A 12,504-nucleotide genomic window follows, 5' to 3' on the forward strand; every position below is an offset into this window, starting at 1 on the left:
CCTGCTTGACTCCAACATGATATTCCTCAAAAACCTCAATGAAGCAGAATTTTAATTATGACCAGAGAGCAAATTGTACCAGTTAAAAAAAGACATAAGCTGAACCAATTAAATTGTTTAAATGTTTTCCCTCTGCCACTTTCTGTTTCTTACAATTTCAAATATGCGATGACCCCTTTTAGGGGACACTAGATAAATGCATAAGGGAGAATGGAATAACAGGATATGTTGTTGGGGTTAGATGAAGTAGGATGAGAGGATGCTCATGTGGAGCATAAACACCGGTGCAGACCAGTTGAGCCGAATGGCCTGTTTCTGTGCTGTAAATTCTCTAACTGTATGTAAATTTCCTGAGTTTAAAATAAGATTTCTAACCCACCAATTTATCTTGTGTCCCTTCATTAAGATCATTACTTGCAGACTCGACAAATAGATCAAAGCAGACTGTTTTTATTAGGTGAGGGGTCTAGAACAAGGGCTACAGGCTCAAGATTAAGTGCAAGAGGTTTAGAGGGCGGGAGAAACTTGGTTACTCAGAGAGTTATGAGGCTGGGAATTCACTTCTAGGCCTAAAGCTTGAGGCAGAAACTGTGACAACACTGAAGATAGGATAGGATATGTGGATGAAGGACTAGGGGAGAAAAGGATATGGGAACAGTTTGGCTAATTAGAACTTGTTGCTTGTGTACAGGGTAAACACTAACACCGTCTAATTGGATTAAATGACCTGTTTCCATGTTGTAATTTATACGTATTGTCATGCAGGCCCCCACCTGCCAAGAATGAGGCATATTAATTTCACCACATGGACATTAAATTTCAAATTGTTGCTGGGAAGAAGAGAAGGCCTGTGACAAGGACTGCCAGACCTTGACTGGAAAAAAACATTTACATACTGACAGACATTGAAGGCAGGGAAGCGAATTCCATTCCCTGCTAAGATAATACAATACACAGAGCCAAGATGTGGTCAGACCAGTTAGTCACATGACTAACCTGCTTGGCAACCTGAGGGTTCCTGAATTGTACAGTTTGAACTGAGAGCCTACAGAAAGCAGAATGCTCCTAGACTGAAGACGACCTCCTGTCTGTCTGCTCCCATCTCTTTCTCACAAGCCTCTGAATCAACTGAAGACACATGAACCCCAAGAGAGAAAAGTCTCCTACAGCGAACAAGGTTTAAGAAGAATAATGCGCCCCAATGAAAAGCAAGATCTACCTACAATCAATGACTTTACTGTGAACTCGTAGAACTGCAACAACTCTTCAGATATTGCCTCAAATCTTTCCACTTTATTTTTCTTCTGCTCTTTGCTGTCTCTATTTGCATGTGTGTAGCATGTATTCATGCTAGGGTGGGCATGTCGTGCATCCGTAGCCGTCAACCGAATTAGAGTTTAAGTTTAATAAATTTCAACGTTACTTCTTTAAACCTCAGAAAGCCTGTTTGTGCTGGTTTTTTTGCCTTATGATTGGAAAGCGGTGAACAAGGATTCACCAAGGGGGAGCTAAAAACATGGTGCATTTAAAATTAAACCCTATTACAGTAAGACCAATTGAAGGCTGAAAGGGAACCCAAGACCTCTTTCTCACCTGGCCATAGCAGTATGTATTTCTAAAAGCCTGGGTTTTTATTCCCTACCCCTGAAGTGATTGCTTTGCTTTTAGTCGTAGGGGCTTAGCTGTGACTATAGCTCCCAGAATGCCAAATTCTGAGCATATGCACTGTGTAAACTTTTCTAGGGTGCATCGGTATGGTACTATCTGTGTCGTTTCATTTTGAGAGCAATAGCATAGTGGTTATGTTACTGTTCTAGTAATCCAGAGACAGCTGGAAATTTAAATTCAGTTAATTAAATAAATGTGGATTGAACAGTCAGTATCACTAAGGGCGAGTATGTAACTACTGGATTGCTGTAAAAACCCATTTGGTTCACTAATATTCTTTAGAGAAGGAAATCTACCACTCTTATCTGGTCTGGCCTTTACATGATTAAAGATCCACAGCAATGTGGTTGACTCTTAACTGCCCTCTGAAATGGCCTAGCAAGCCAATCAGTTGTCAAGAAGGCAGCACACCACGACCTTTTCAAGGGAAATTAGGGATGGTTAATAAATGCTGGCCTTGCCAGCGACACTCACATCCCATGAAATGAATAAAAAAATATACAAATTTACTCGCAGATCTCCTATGGCGTGGTTCAGGATTATCAAGCAACATTCTAGAATATTCATTGATTGGCACATCTCCACTATTCAACGCTATTCACTTACGCTTCTTCCGGCATTTGCCCTGACTCAGCAGCATGGAAACCAGTAAGCTCCACAGAAAACTGTGTGTTATTCTCCTTTACAAGGACTTGCTTGTTAAACCATTTGGTGCACAATATATTATTCTTCAGCTGTGTTTAAGTATCACCTGTTCTGTTTGGGCCACAAATTCTAATTCACAGAATTATACAGCACAGAAGGGGGCAGATGTGTCAGCTCCTTCCCCATAGCCCTGCCTTCTTCCCCCTTCTAATATATCCAGTTCCCTTTTGAAAGCTACCATTTAATCTGCTTCTTTACCCTTTCAGGAAGTGCAATTCAGATCATAACAACTCATTGCATAAAAAAATTCTCCTCATCTCCCTCCCGGTTCTTTTGGCAATTACTCAAATCTGTGTCCTGTGATTACTGAGGCTTTTGCCAGTGGAAACTATTTCTCCCTATTGACTCCATCAAAACTCCTTATAATTTTGAACACCTCCACTCAATCTCCCCTTAACTTGCTCAGGATTCAATTACTGGAGATCCTGGTGAAGGAAGGTTTCTGCTTATAAATTCTCACCTCCAGCTCAGAGGAAACCAGCATAGATGCTGCGAGGCTCTTTCCCCTATGGTCGAGAACTAGGGGTCATGGTCTCATTATAAGATATTAGCCATCTGGGACTGAGATGAGGAGATATTTCTGCATTGAGAGAGTTGTGAATCTTTGAAATTCTCCACCCCAGAGAGTGGTAAATGTTCAGTTGTTGAGCATATTCAAGACAGAGATTTATAGATTCTTGAGCCCTAAGTGAATCAAGGGATATGGGGATAAGGCAGGAAAAAGGTGCTGATGTAGATGTTCAACCGTGAATTTATTAAATGGCGGAGCAGGCCCAATGGGCCATGTGGCCTACTCCTGTTCATTTCATATATTGTTCTTTCTTTGAACATTTTTCATTTTTTAAAGTCTGATAGACATGCCTTAAATGTATTTAAATATATAATGCAAAATATATGTGTGATGTCACTCTCCAGTATGTGGCACATTATACTCTGGTCACAGAACTTCTTGGTGCTCAATTTTTCAAGCCAGAATTTTGGTGAATTACTTTGTTTTCCAGGTTGGGTCCTTAGAAATTTGGCAGCAAATTTTAGGCTGCCCCCAATAATGTTTCTGAGGCTGGGAGTGGAGCAGTGTAGCAAGGATTGTATCACACTGGTGCATCAAGGGTGTTTTGGGGTTAAGAGTTAATGTACATGTGTGGGGTGAATTTTCTACGTATGATATTTGTAGCTAAATTGTAAATGGAACTACAAGCATGATTTCACGACAAATTGGGCAATGTGAAGATTTGTGATTTTCTTTACAATTTTGGTATAAACAGAAAACAGAAGAAATCTCCTCCCCTCCCCCCCACTTCTCCTCCCCCACCCTCCAACCCCTGTTTTGGGACAGAATATGAAGGGGCCACACACCATCTGCCCTTCCGTTATTTAGCAGTGATATCCACCATTGCGCTAATCAGAAAAACAAATAAAATATATGAAAAAAAAACACAGAAAAAAAGAGAACAAAAAACGTACCCTACAGGGGAGCCTGGGAAATATGCTTTAAAATCTATGCTAATGCCTATCTATGTGACATTTTAATAACAAAGCTTTTTAAGATATTGTCAGTTAAAAACAGTTAGAGGTAGGAGTAAATGACGCTCATAATAACCTTCAGCGTAAATAGAATCTGCATGAAGCCCAGAGTTTGGCTTGCAGTCAAAATTTCCTCAAACTGAGAACAGTATCTTGTGAATATTCCTGTACCTTATGATTAGAAAATATGTCGATGACCTATTAAGGAAAGATGAGAAAGCTATAGAGAAAGAGGTCGAAAGAGGAGTAGAGATAGAGTTAGAAATAGAGAAGGACAGAGCTAGAGATAGATATCTATATACTTATTATAGAGAAAGAGATCGAGAGAAAGAGATCGAGGGAAAGAGATCGAGGGAAAGAGAGAGCGAGAGAAAGAGACAGCAAGAAAGAGGAAGCGAGAGAAGGAGAAAGAGAGAGAGAGACAGATAGACAGATACAAACAACTTCCAGTTTTAAGCTATAGTTATATAAACATGGGACTCCATGATAGAGCATCTGGATGCGGGTGACACAGTCAATTATAGAGTTGAGCTGTTTTTGACTTACTAATTGTGCACCTGTTGATATTCATGAGGCGTTTGACAGGAGAACAGGTGACAGCCGTGCTGCTGGAGTGAGGAGCCCTGTAGGTATTTCATTGTGTATAAAATCTTTCAGTAGATATGCAAGTATAATGCAGTATTAATAAGGTCAAATGTTGGCAGATTAAAGGCTACATCATACAGTTTTCACTGCAGAATTCATTTTTTTGGTAATCTGTTTCTCTTTAGAATTTGCATTGCTTAACATACTCTGCGTTTTACATTGTTATGTATAAACTACAGGCTTCTAATTAACAAATAAACACAGCAGTGGGTTAAAATGCTTTTTTTTCTATTTTCACTATCTTTCACCTCCCAAGCTTCAAATCTGTCACCCTACACACATGTCCTCCAGCTACATTGAAATGAAGGCTCACTTCACCATTCCTTATTCATTCTCTCATGGGACTTCAAACTCCTTACCTCTCTCGATCTTTCCCTTCCTCCAACACCCAACATGGGTCCAATATCCAAGTATGGTTTCATCTAACCCTACTTCTTGATTTTTCTGACCTTCTGCTTTGTTTTTCTAAAAACATCGATCTTCGGTGTGGGCCTCAGTCCTTCAGCTAGGGCTTTCAATTTAAATAAAAATCTCTTCAATATCTCATTGCACATTGCTCCACCCAAGAGGTCAGTTAGCAGCCAGCTGCCAGATTTCGGCTGCTCTCACTGCCATTTTCATTTTGGCCGAAATACCTTCAGAGCTGCCCTCACCCCTGGCTTTGTCGCCCGAATGTTGCCAGAATTACGGTAGAGACTCCATTAACCTAAGCCGGGATTCTGCCACATTTCCGGCTAAGTCACGATGGTGAAATGGGAGTGGATCTGATGAAATTCCCGGCCTTAGCCTTCAACGGAAGCAGCTCAAATTGTCTTTAGTGCCTTGAATTTCTCTGCGTGATGGACCCACTGAAAATGTTGACGGAATGCTCCTCTCCTAACTATGTAGAGACAACATCAGCTACCCAAATAAAACTGTGCTATGATTGCAGGAGAAAAGAAAAAAAATGTACAAAAAATTCAGGAAAAAAAACATCAAAACCTGTCAAACAGAAATTAGATGACCATGTTAATCCTTTGAGATATCTTCTGGAATCCTAATTTGGATACTTACACCCTACAACAATGCAGATAATGTTCGGATTTTACCTCATGGATTGAAACCCAAAAACTAACAACAGAGCATAATAAAGCTCCAACAATGTGAACCACTGTTCTCTCTTGAAATATCCCACACATCAAAAGGTCACCAAAAATGAGATTCTTTTCAGTTACTTGCAGAGACTGGTTGTTGCCTTCTATTGCACCCCTTAACTTAAGTTAATTTATAAACTATGAATCATTCTGGCCTCTTGCGCATGCCTGATTTCCATTGCCTTGACCATTGGTGGCCTTGCCTTCAGCTACCTAGGCCCTAAGCTCTGGAATTCCTTCTTTAAACCTCAACGCCTCTCTTCTCCTCTTTAAGCCATTCCCTAAAACCTCTTTGTCCAAGCTTTTAGTCAGCTGTCCAAATATCACTTTATGTGGCTCAGGGTCAAGTTTTGCTTGATAATGCTCCTGTGCAGCATCTTGGGATGTTTAATTACATTAAAGCTGTGATATACATGAAAGCTCTTCTTGCATAGCAATGAGTATCTTTATCCCCTTAACCTAATTTGGGTCTCTATGAAAGTAGAATGTCAAATGCCAAAGATTTTCTGATTAATTTTACAAAGGTTTAGCATTTTATTTTTAAACAAGATACAGCCATTATACTGCAGTGTGGAGGGCCTGGGGCACTGCATGTCCCTTCCTCTCCACATTGAGTTCCCATCTCAGCCAGGCTGCTCGATGAGATTTTTCTCTAGAGTAAGCCATCACTGTGATGAAATTAAAATTTCATCAGGCTGACTCCTACTCAAACCTGTTCATTGCTAGAACTCCTTGGGGGTGAAATTGATCTCGGGAGTTAGTGCGAAGTGGGCGATAGCTCCCCCTGTCCAATTTTCTTTTCCACTGAAGGCCAATATCATCCCTTTTAACCTTCCTCTTACAAATTGAAGCCTGGCATTAACTACTCACTACTTTCTGACTTTATCTTGTGTTCTGTTTTACTCATTTCAACCTGTACTATTATGGGCCTTGGCCCTTCATTTTGGTTTCTCAACTTATGAATGAATCAACCCTTCATGTACATCCTTAAGGCCAGTTTAAGAAAAAGCAAGTGAATAGCAGATTGACCTCTATACATCTGTTATGTTTGGGGAAGATGAAATTCCCCACCCCACAGGGCTGTGGATGCTCAGCCATAGAGTATATTCAAGACAAGACACTGATAGATTTTTGGATGCTAAGGGAATCAAATGATATGGGGAATAGTCCAGGAGGGTGAGTTGTGGTACAGGATCAACCATGATCGTATTGAATGGTGTGTAGGCTCAAAGGTTCCGAACGGCCTACTCTAGCTCCTATTTGTTATGAAAGGAGTGTGGCTCAGGAAAGAAGGACATGCATACAAGGGACAAAATAACACAGAGGTTAAAAAAATGGGTTTATAAAAAAAAGGTAAGGAAGCTGAAAACCTATTAATTGGAGTATCGTGTTGGAAACTAAATTATCGCAATTTGTCAGACTGCCTGTATAACCATGGGCAGAGTTAAATACTTCAGGAATTAATTGGAATCCAGGACAATGACAAAGGTTGGATCCATTAGTTGCAGCCACTAGACTGAGCTGTACTCTAACAAGTTCCACAAGATATTCTTTATTTTAAATCACCAAACATGTAGTCAGTAACGGGTACTGCAGTTCTGTTTTCTCAGTGGCTGGATGTCTTGATGTGCTCCCCACCCCTCTGTCTTTAAATTGCTTTAATAACCTTCTCTTGTACAGTAATGGAACACGGGGTTTAGTTCCGTGAGCCTCAGGATTAAAACTTCATCACGTCAAATCTAGCCCCACCAGCCACTGTCTATTTAACAACTAGGCCACAGGTTTATGCCACTTCCTGTCCCAAAGGCCACATTTCCCACCAGAAATGAAGCAACTAATTGGTGCTCAGGCTGCAGTTTTTAGGCACAATAAATAACGTCTTCGGCTTTCATTCTTGCTCTTCTCCTCAGGGACTCAGCGCCACATCTTTCTTTGCTTCTTTGTTGCATCTATCATGCATAACCAATGACAGAGATGCTCAGCAGATTACAAATCAGAACAGTAATTATTTTATCCCCCTGTCGAGCTGATTAACATTTTATCAGTGGGGTTGGTGCAGAGTTTAGTCTCAAGCCAACAAACAAGAAAAGGAAGGCTCCTCTGTCCAGTCTAAGGAGACCCTTGGGCACACTGGGAACTGGCATGACATTGTGCGATTTCTGCTTTTCACACAAATTTGATCTGAAAACATTTCAAAAGCAGCATTTGCCCGCTGAAGGAAAGGTAGCATTTAAGGGAAGATGCAAAGCTAGCTGGAAACAAGAAATGTATCAGGAAAATGTTAAAGTGTTTCTCATAGTTCTTAAAAGACCTCTCAAATTTTCTCTCCATCTGTCCTGAAGGCACTGAGTCTTGCAACCTCATTCTCTGTTATCTCGCCCAAATATCCATTCAGCAAATGTGAACTAATACAGCAAGAATCAGCAGCTTGTAAACCATTGAAAAACACCGCAGCCAGACCCAATCTTGTCGGCATTTGTGAGCTCAATCCAGCAAGAACCCCTGCACAGTAATCAGGAGCCAAACCTTGAGCTAATTTTGCACCCTCCCCCCTCTCAGTAACCCAGGACTGCTGATGCCAGTTGTAACACTACTAAATGGTATAATAATTGCACAGTTAGAACAGACCATTTCAGTTAATCCATGGAGACGATGGTCTGGTCAGTTTGGTCATAATAAGAATAAAAGCAAAATTAAAATTTTTCTTTGCTTTGAATGTGATTTTAACTCTGGCTCGTGGGGTTTTTCAATGAGCCTTCAGTTCAGTAGGGTGAGTGGTGTTAGTGTTAGAGAATGGAGCATTTTTTTTCCAGCCTTTGCACCCTCTACCCAACCCCACCATTGCTCCCACCGTCAGTATCAACTACTCCTTCGTCTGCTATGCACAAGCCAAGGGCACTATAAAGCTCTATTCAGACTATAAAAACTAATCACATTTTCTAACCACACCACAGCACCTCCTACAATGCCAGTGCACCAATTCCAGAAGTCATCCCATGTGGCCTCACTTGAGTGAGACGACCAAAAGTACTGCTAACTTGTGCCAAATTTCAGGTGGTTCTGTGCTGAATGCCCAATGTTAGATTGAGATGAACCAAATATGTTTCACGTAGAGTTCTTACAGTGAGCAGGGAGAGGAAACTTTCATCCCATTCCTTTAGGACGTAAGACTATTTTTGGTGGATTGCCTTATTCAGTAGCACTTCAATCTCAGAGTAAGACGACTGGACGCTCCAATGCTACACTGGGACCTGAGAATATAAATTTAACTGATGCTCCATGAGACAAAAAGCTTTTTTTAAAATCTGAACACCCTTGGATTATGATGCACATGCAATTTTAATTGCTCCACCATTGATGTCTGTGCTTCAGTTGCCTAGGCTCTCAGCTCTGGAATTCCCTCCTTTAAACCTCTCCACCGCTCTGCCTCTCTCAGTTCACCTGTCCTAATATTTTCTTATTAAGCTCAGTGTCAAAATTTGTTTGGTAACACTGCTGTGAAACGCCTCAGAGCATTTTACTACATTTAAGACTATATAAAGACAAGTTGTTGTTGTGGTAAGTTTTGAATTAAATTTTTCCCATCAGAGGCTGTGATTTTCAATTAATTTAAAAGGTTCCATCCCCTGTGAATAAGCTTTCATTGCTATACAATGGCTGGGATGGCAGCAGCACCAATAGACTGGGTACATCTGCAGTGCACCCTGGAGGGAGATGCTAAGAGGGTGGCAAGAGGAGGAGGAACAGGGGACCAAATGTGGAGATGAAGAATGATGGTGTGGGAATAGAAGGATTGTGCCTGCTCAACCACGAGGCTTCCCTTATTGTTCCCAGTGTCTTGAAAGAGGTGTACAGTCAGGGAGAAAGGGATACAATCATTAGCGCCTCAGTAAGGGCCAAAGCCAATGGCTGTGCCAGTTTCCATAGTGGCTTCTGGTTGTCTCTCCCATGTCTGTCTCCAAATAAGGTACATCATAAAAAAAGAAGGGACGGGGTGTCTTAGGACTGAATCTAGGGCTGAATTTTAATCAGCCCTCTAGGGACAGGCTGGGAGGTGGGAGGGGGGCGGGGGGGAGTGCCCACAAAATGGCAAGGGAAGGTGGGGGATGTAGTGCCCATCACCTTCCTGATGCTATTGAATTTTGCTGGAGCGGGGAAGATCGAGGACGACTTTCCCACCCAGAGGATGAGTGGCCAATTAATGGCTATTTAAAGGCCTTTTCCTACCACCGCTGGTATCTTCAGTGGCTGGTGGGTCCCCCACCATGTGGGAAGGCTGCCCAGTTAAACCAGGCAGCATCCCTGGGGGCTGGGGGCGGGCCCATCTGCTTGGGCAATTAGTGGCCTGTGGAGGGCCCCCCAGTGACAAACATCCCACCCCCTACCCTCAACAACCGCTCCTCCTACCCCTCAACATGGTCTGCCTGACTGACCCCGGTGAAACCCCATCCCCATTTAGCTCAACATTAAGTCTAAAACAACAGCATTGTTCAACAAACCTTGCAGCAAGCAAGACTACTTTTTAAGTCAAAAATAAAAAAAACCCTCTCTTTGACAAAACCAACTTACCCCTAAAGACATATGAGAATGATATCAGAACTGAGAGGTTATACCTATCAGGAAAAATAGAAAAGAGAAGGCTGAGGGGGTTAACCTGATGAAGGTTTTTATGAATACAAAAGGATTTCATAAATTAGATCTAGCAAAAATATTGCCATTTGTAGCAAGCCCAGAACTAAGGGCCATAAATATAAGATAGCTACCAATAAACCCAGCAGGGAATTCAGGAGAAACTTCTTTAACCAGAGGCTGGTTAGAATGTGGAACTTGCTACCACATGGAGTAATTGAAGGAAATAGTACAGATGCATTCAAGTGGAAGCTGGATAAATGCAAGAGAAAGGAATAGAAGGATATATTGATGGAATGAGAAGGGTGGAAGGAGGCTTGTGTGGAGCATAAACAACAGCACGGACCTATTGGGCTGAATGGTCTGTTTCTGTAAATACTTTGTAACTTTGTAGACAAGATCTAAACAGCAGCTCAGGAATGAGTAGCACCTGGTTCTTTTTTTTTTAGGAGATAGGGGGGTGGGGAGGGGGGGGGGATGAGGGTGGGTGGCGGGGTGGTTGGGGAAGGTGGGGAGCATTTGATCCAAAACTGTAACCAGCCTTGAGAAAAGAAAACCTGGCTCCAAAGTCTCTGTCATTCACTTGTGGGAAATTTACACCTCTCCCCATTCAGGTGTTAGTCACATGTTTTCACCAGAAGAGCTGTAGAGGAAGTTTGCATGTAGCACTGTTGAACCGCAAAATAGGAGCAAAGAAATGGTGTTCATTTTTCCTTTGCATCTTTCCAGCACTATTTGGGAGAAGGACAGGGAAAAATGGCCCTAGGGTTTGGTGGCCACCACCTGCAGAACATTACATAGAATGGCCAGCATAGAAACAGGTCATTCAACCCAACCAGTCTATGTCGGTTTTTATGTTCTACTTGAGCCTCCTCCCATCCTTCCTCATCTAACTCTTATTAGCAAAACCTCCCCGTAATTCTTTTTTTATTTGTTCATGAGATGTGGGCACCACTGGCTAGGCTAGCATTTATTGTCCATCCCTAATTGCCCTTGAGAAGGTGGTAGTGAACCGCCTTCTTGAGCTGCTATAGGCCCGTATGGGGGAGGTACACGCACCATGCTGTAGGGAAGGGAATTCAGGATTTTGAGCCAGTGACAGTGAAGGAACAGCGATATATTTCCAAGTCAGAATGGTGTGTGACTTGGGGATGAACTTGCAGGTGGTCGTGTTCCCATGCACCTGCTGCTCTTCTCCTTCTAAGTGGTAAAGTTTGTGGGTTGGGAAGGTGCTGTTGAAGAAGACTTAGCGAGTGGCTGCAGTGCATCTTGTAGATCTATACTATTAACCTCAACCACTCCCTTTGTGTTTCTTATACTTCAGGAGCAACTGAGATGGGCACCTCCATTCTTGGGATGTCGGGAAGTAGAAACAATAGTAACCTTTAATCAGGTTGACTATCCAGCTCAAACTTTAACCTTCATTTCTGTCTGGCCATGTGTCAACAATCTACCTTTTGAGATATACATCTCCTTTTGAGTGATATATAATTTGGTCTTGTTGTCTGAGGTGAGGTGATCAAATAGACGTTTTCAGGATTATGCAGGGATATAAAATTGTCCTCGATGGTAAAGGGAGCAAATAGCAGGTGTTATGACCCAGTGAGAAAGGTGTCTAGGGGCTCCTCTCCACCTTCACCTAGTCTTACCATAAGGTCTAATTTTTAAAACACCATGTTTTTAGCTCCCATTTGGTGAATCCTTGTTCACCGCTTTCCAATTATAAGGCAAAGAAATCAGCACAAACAGATTTTCTTACGTTTAAAGAAAAAAAGTTCAAGTTTAATAAATTTCAACTTAAACTCTAATTCGATTGATGCCTACGGATGATTCCATGTTAACATACGTGATGCACACATGCAGAAAGAGACAGAAAAGAGCAGCAGAAAAATAAATTGGAAAACTTTGAAGCAATAGCTGAAGAGTTTTTGTTATGGTTCTTCGAGCTCACTGTAGAGTCCTTGGTTGTAGGGAGATCCTTCTTTTTGTTGGGGTCCAGTATTCTTCTTAAACCTCGTTTGCTATAGGAGACTTTTCTCTCTTGGTGTTCATGTGTCTTCAGTGGACTCAGAGCTTGTGAGAAAGAGATGGGAGCAGACAGGAGAGATCTTCTCAGTCCAGCAGCAAACAGTCTTTGAGTTCAAACTCTGTGGCCAGTTCAAAAGAAAACCCTGGAACAGCCAATTAGTCATGTGACCAG

The sequence above is a fragment of the Heterodontus francisci genome, chromosome 27, assembly GCF_036365525.1.
Source record: "Heterodontus francisci isolate sHetFra1 chromosome 27, sHetFra1.hap1, whole genome shotgun sequence".
NCBI classification, from domain to species: Eukaryota; Metazoa; Chordata; class Chondrichthyes; order Heterodontiformes; family Heterodontidae; genus Heterodontus; species Heterodontus francisci.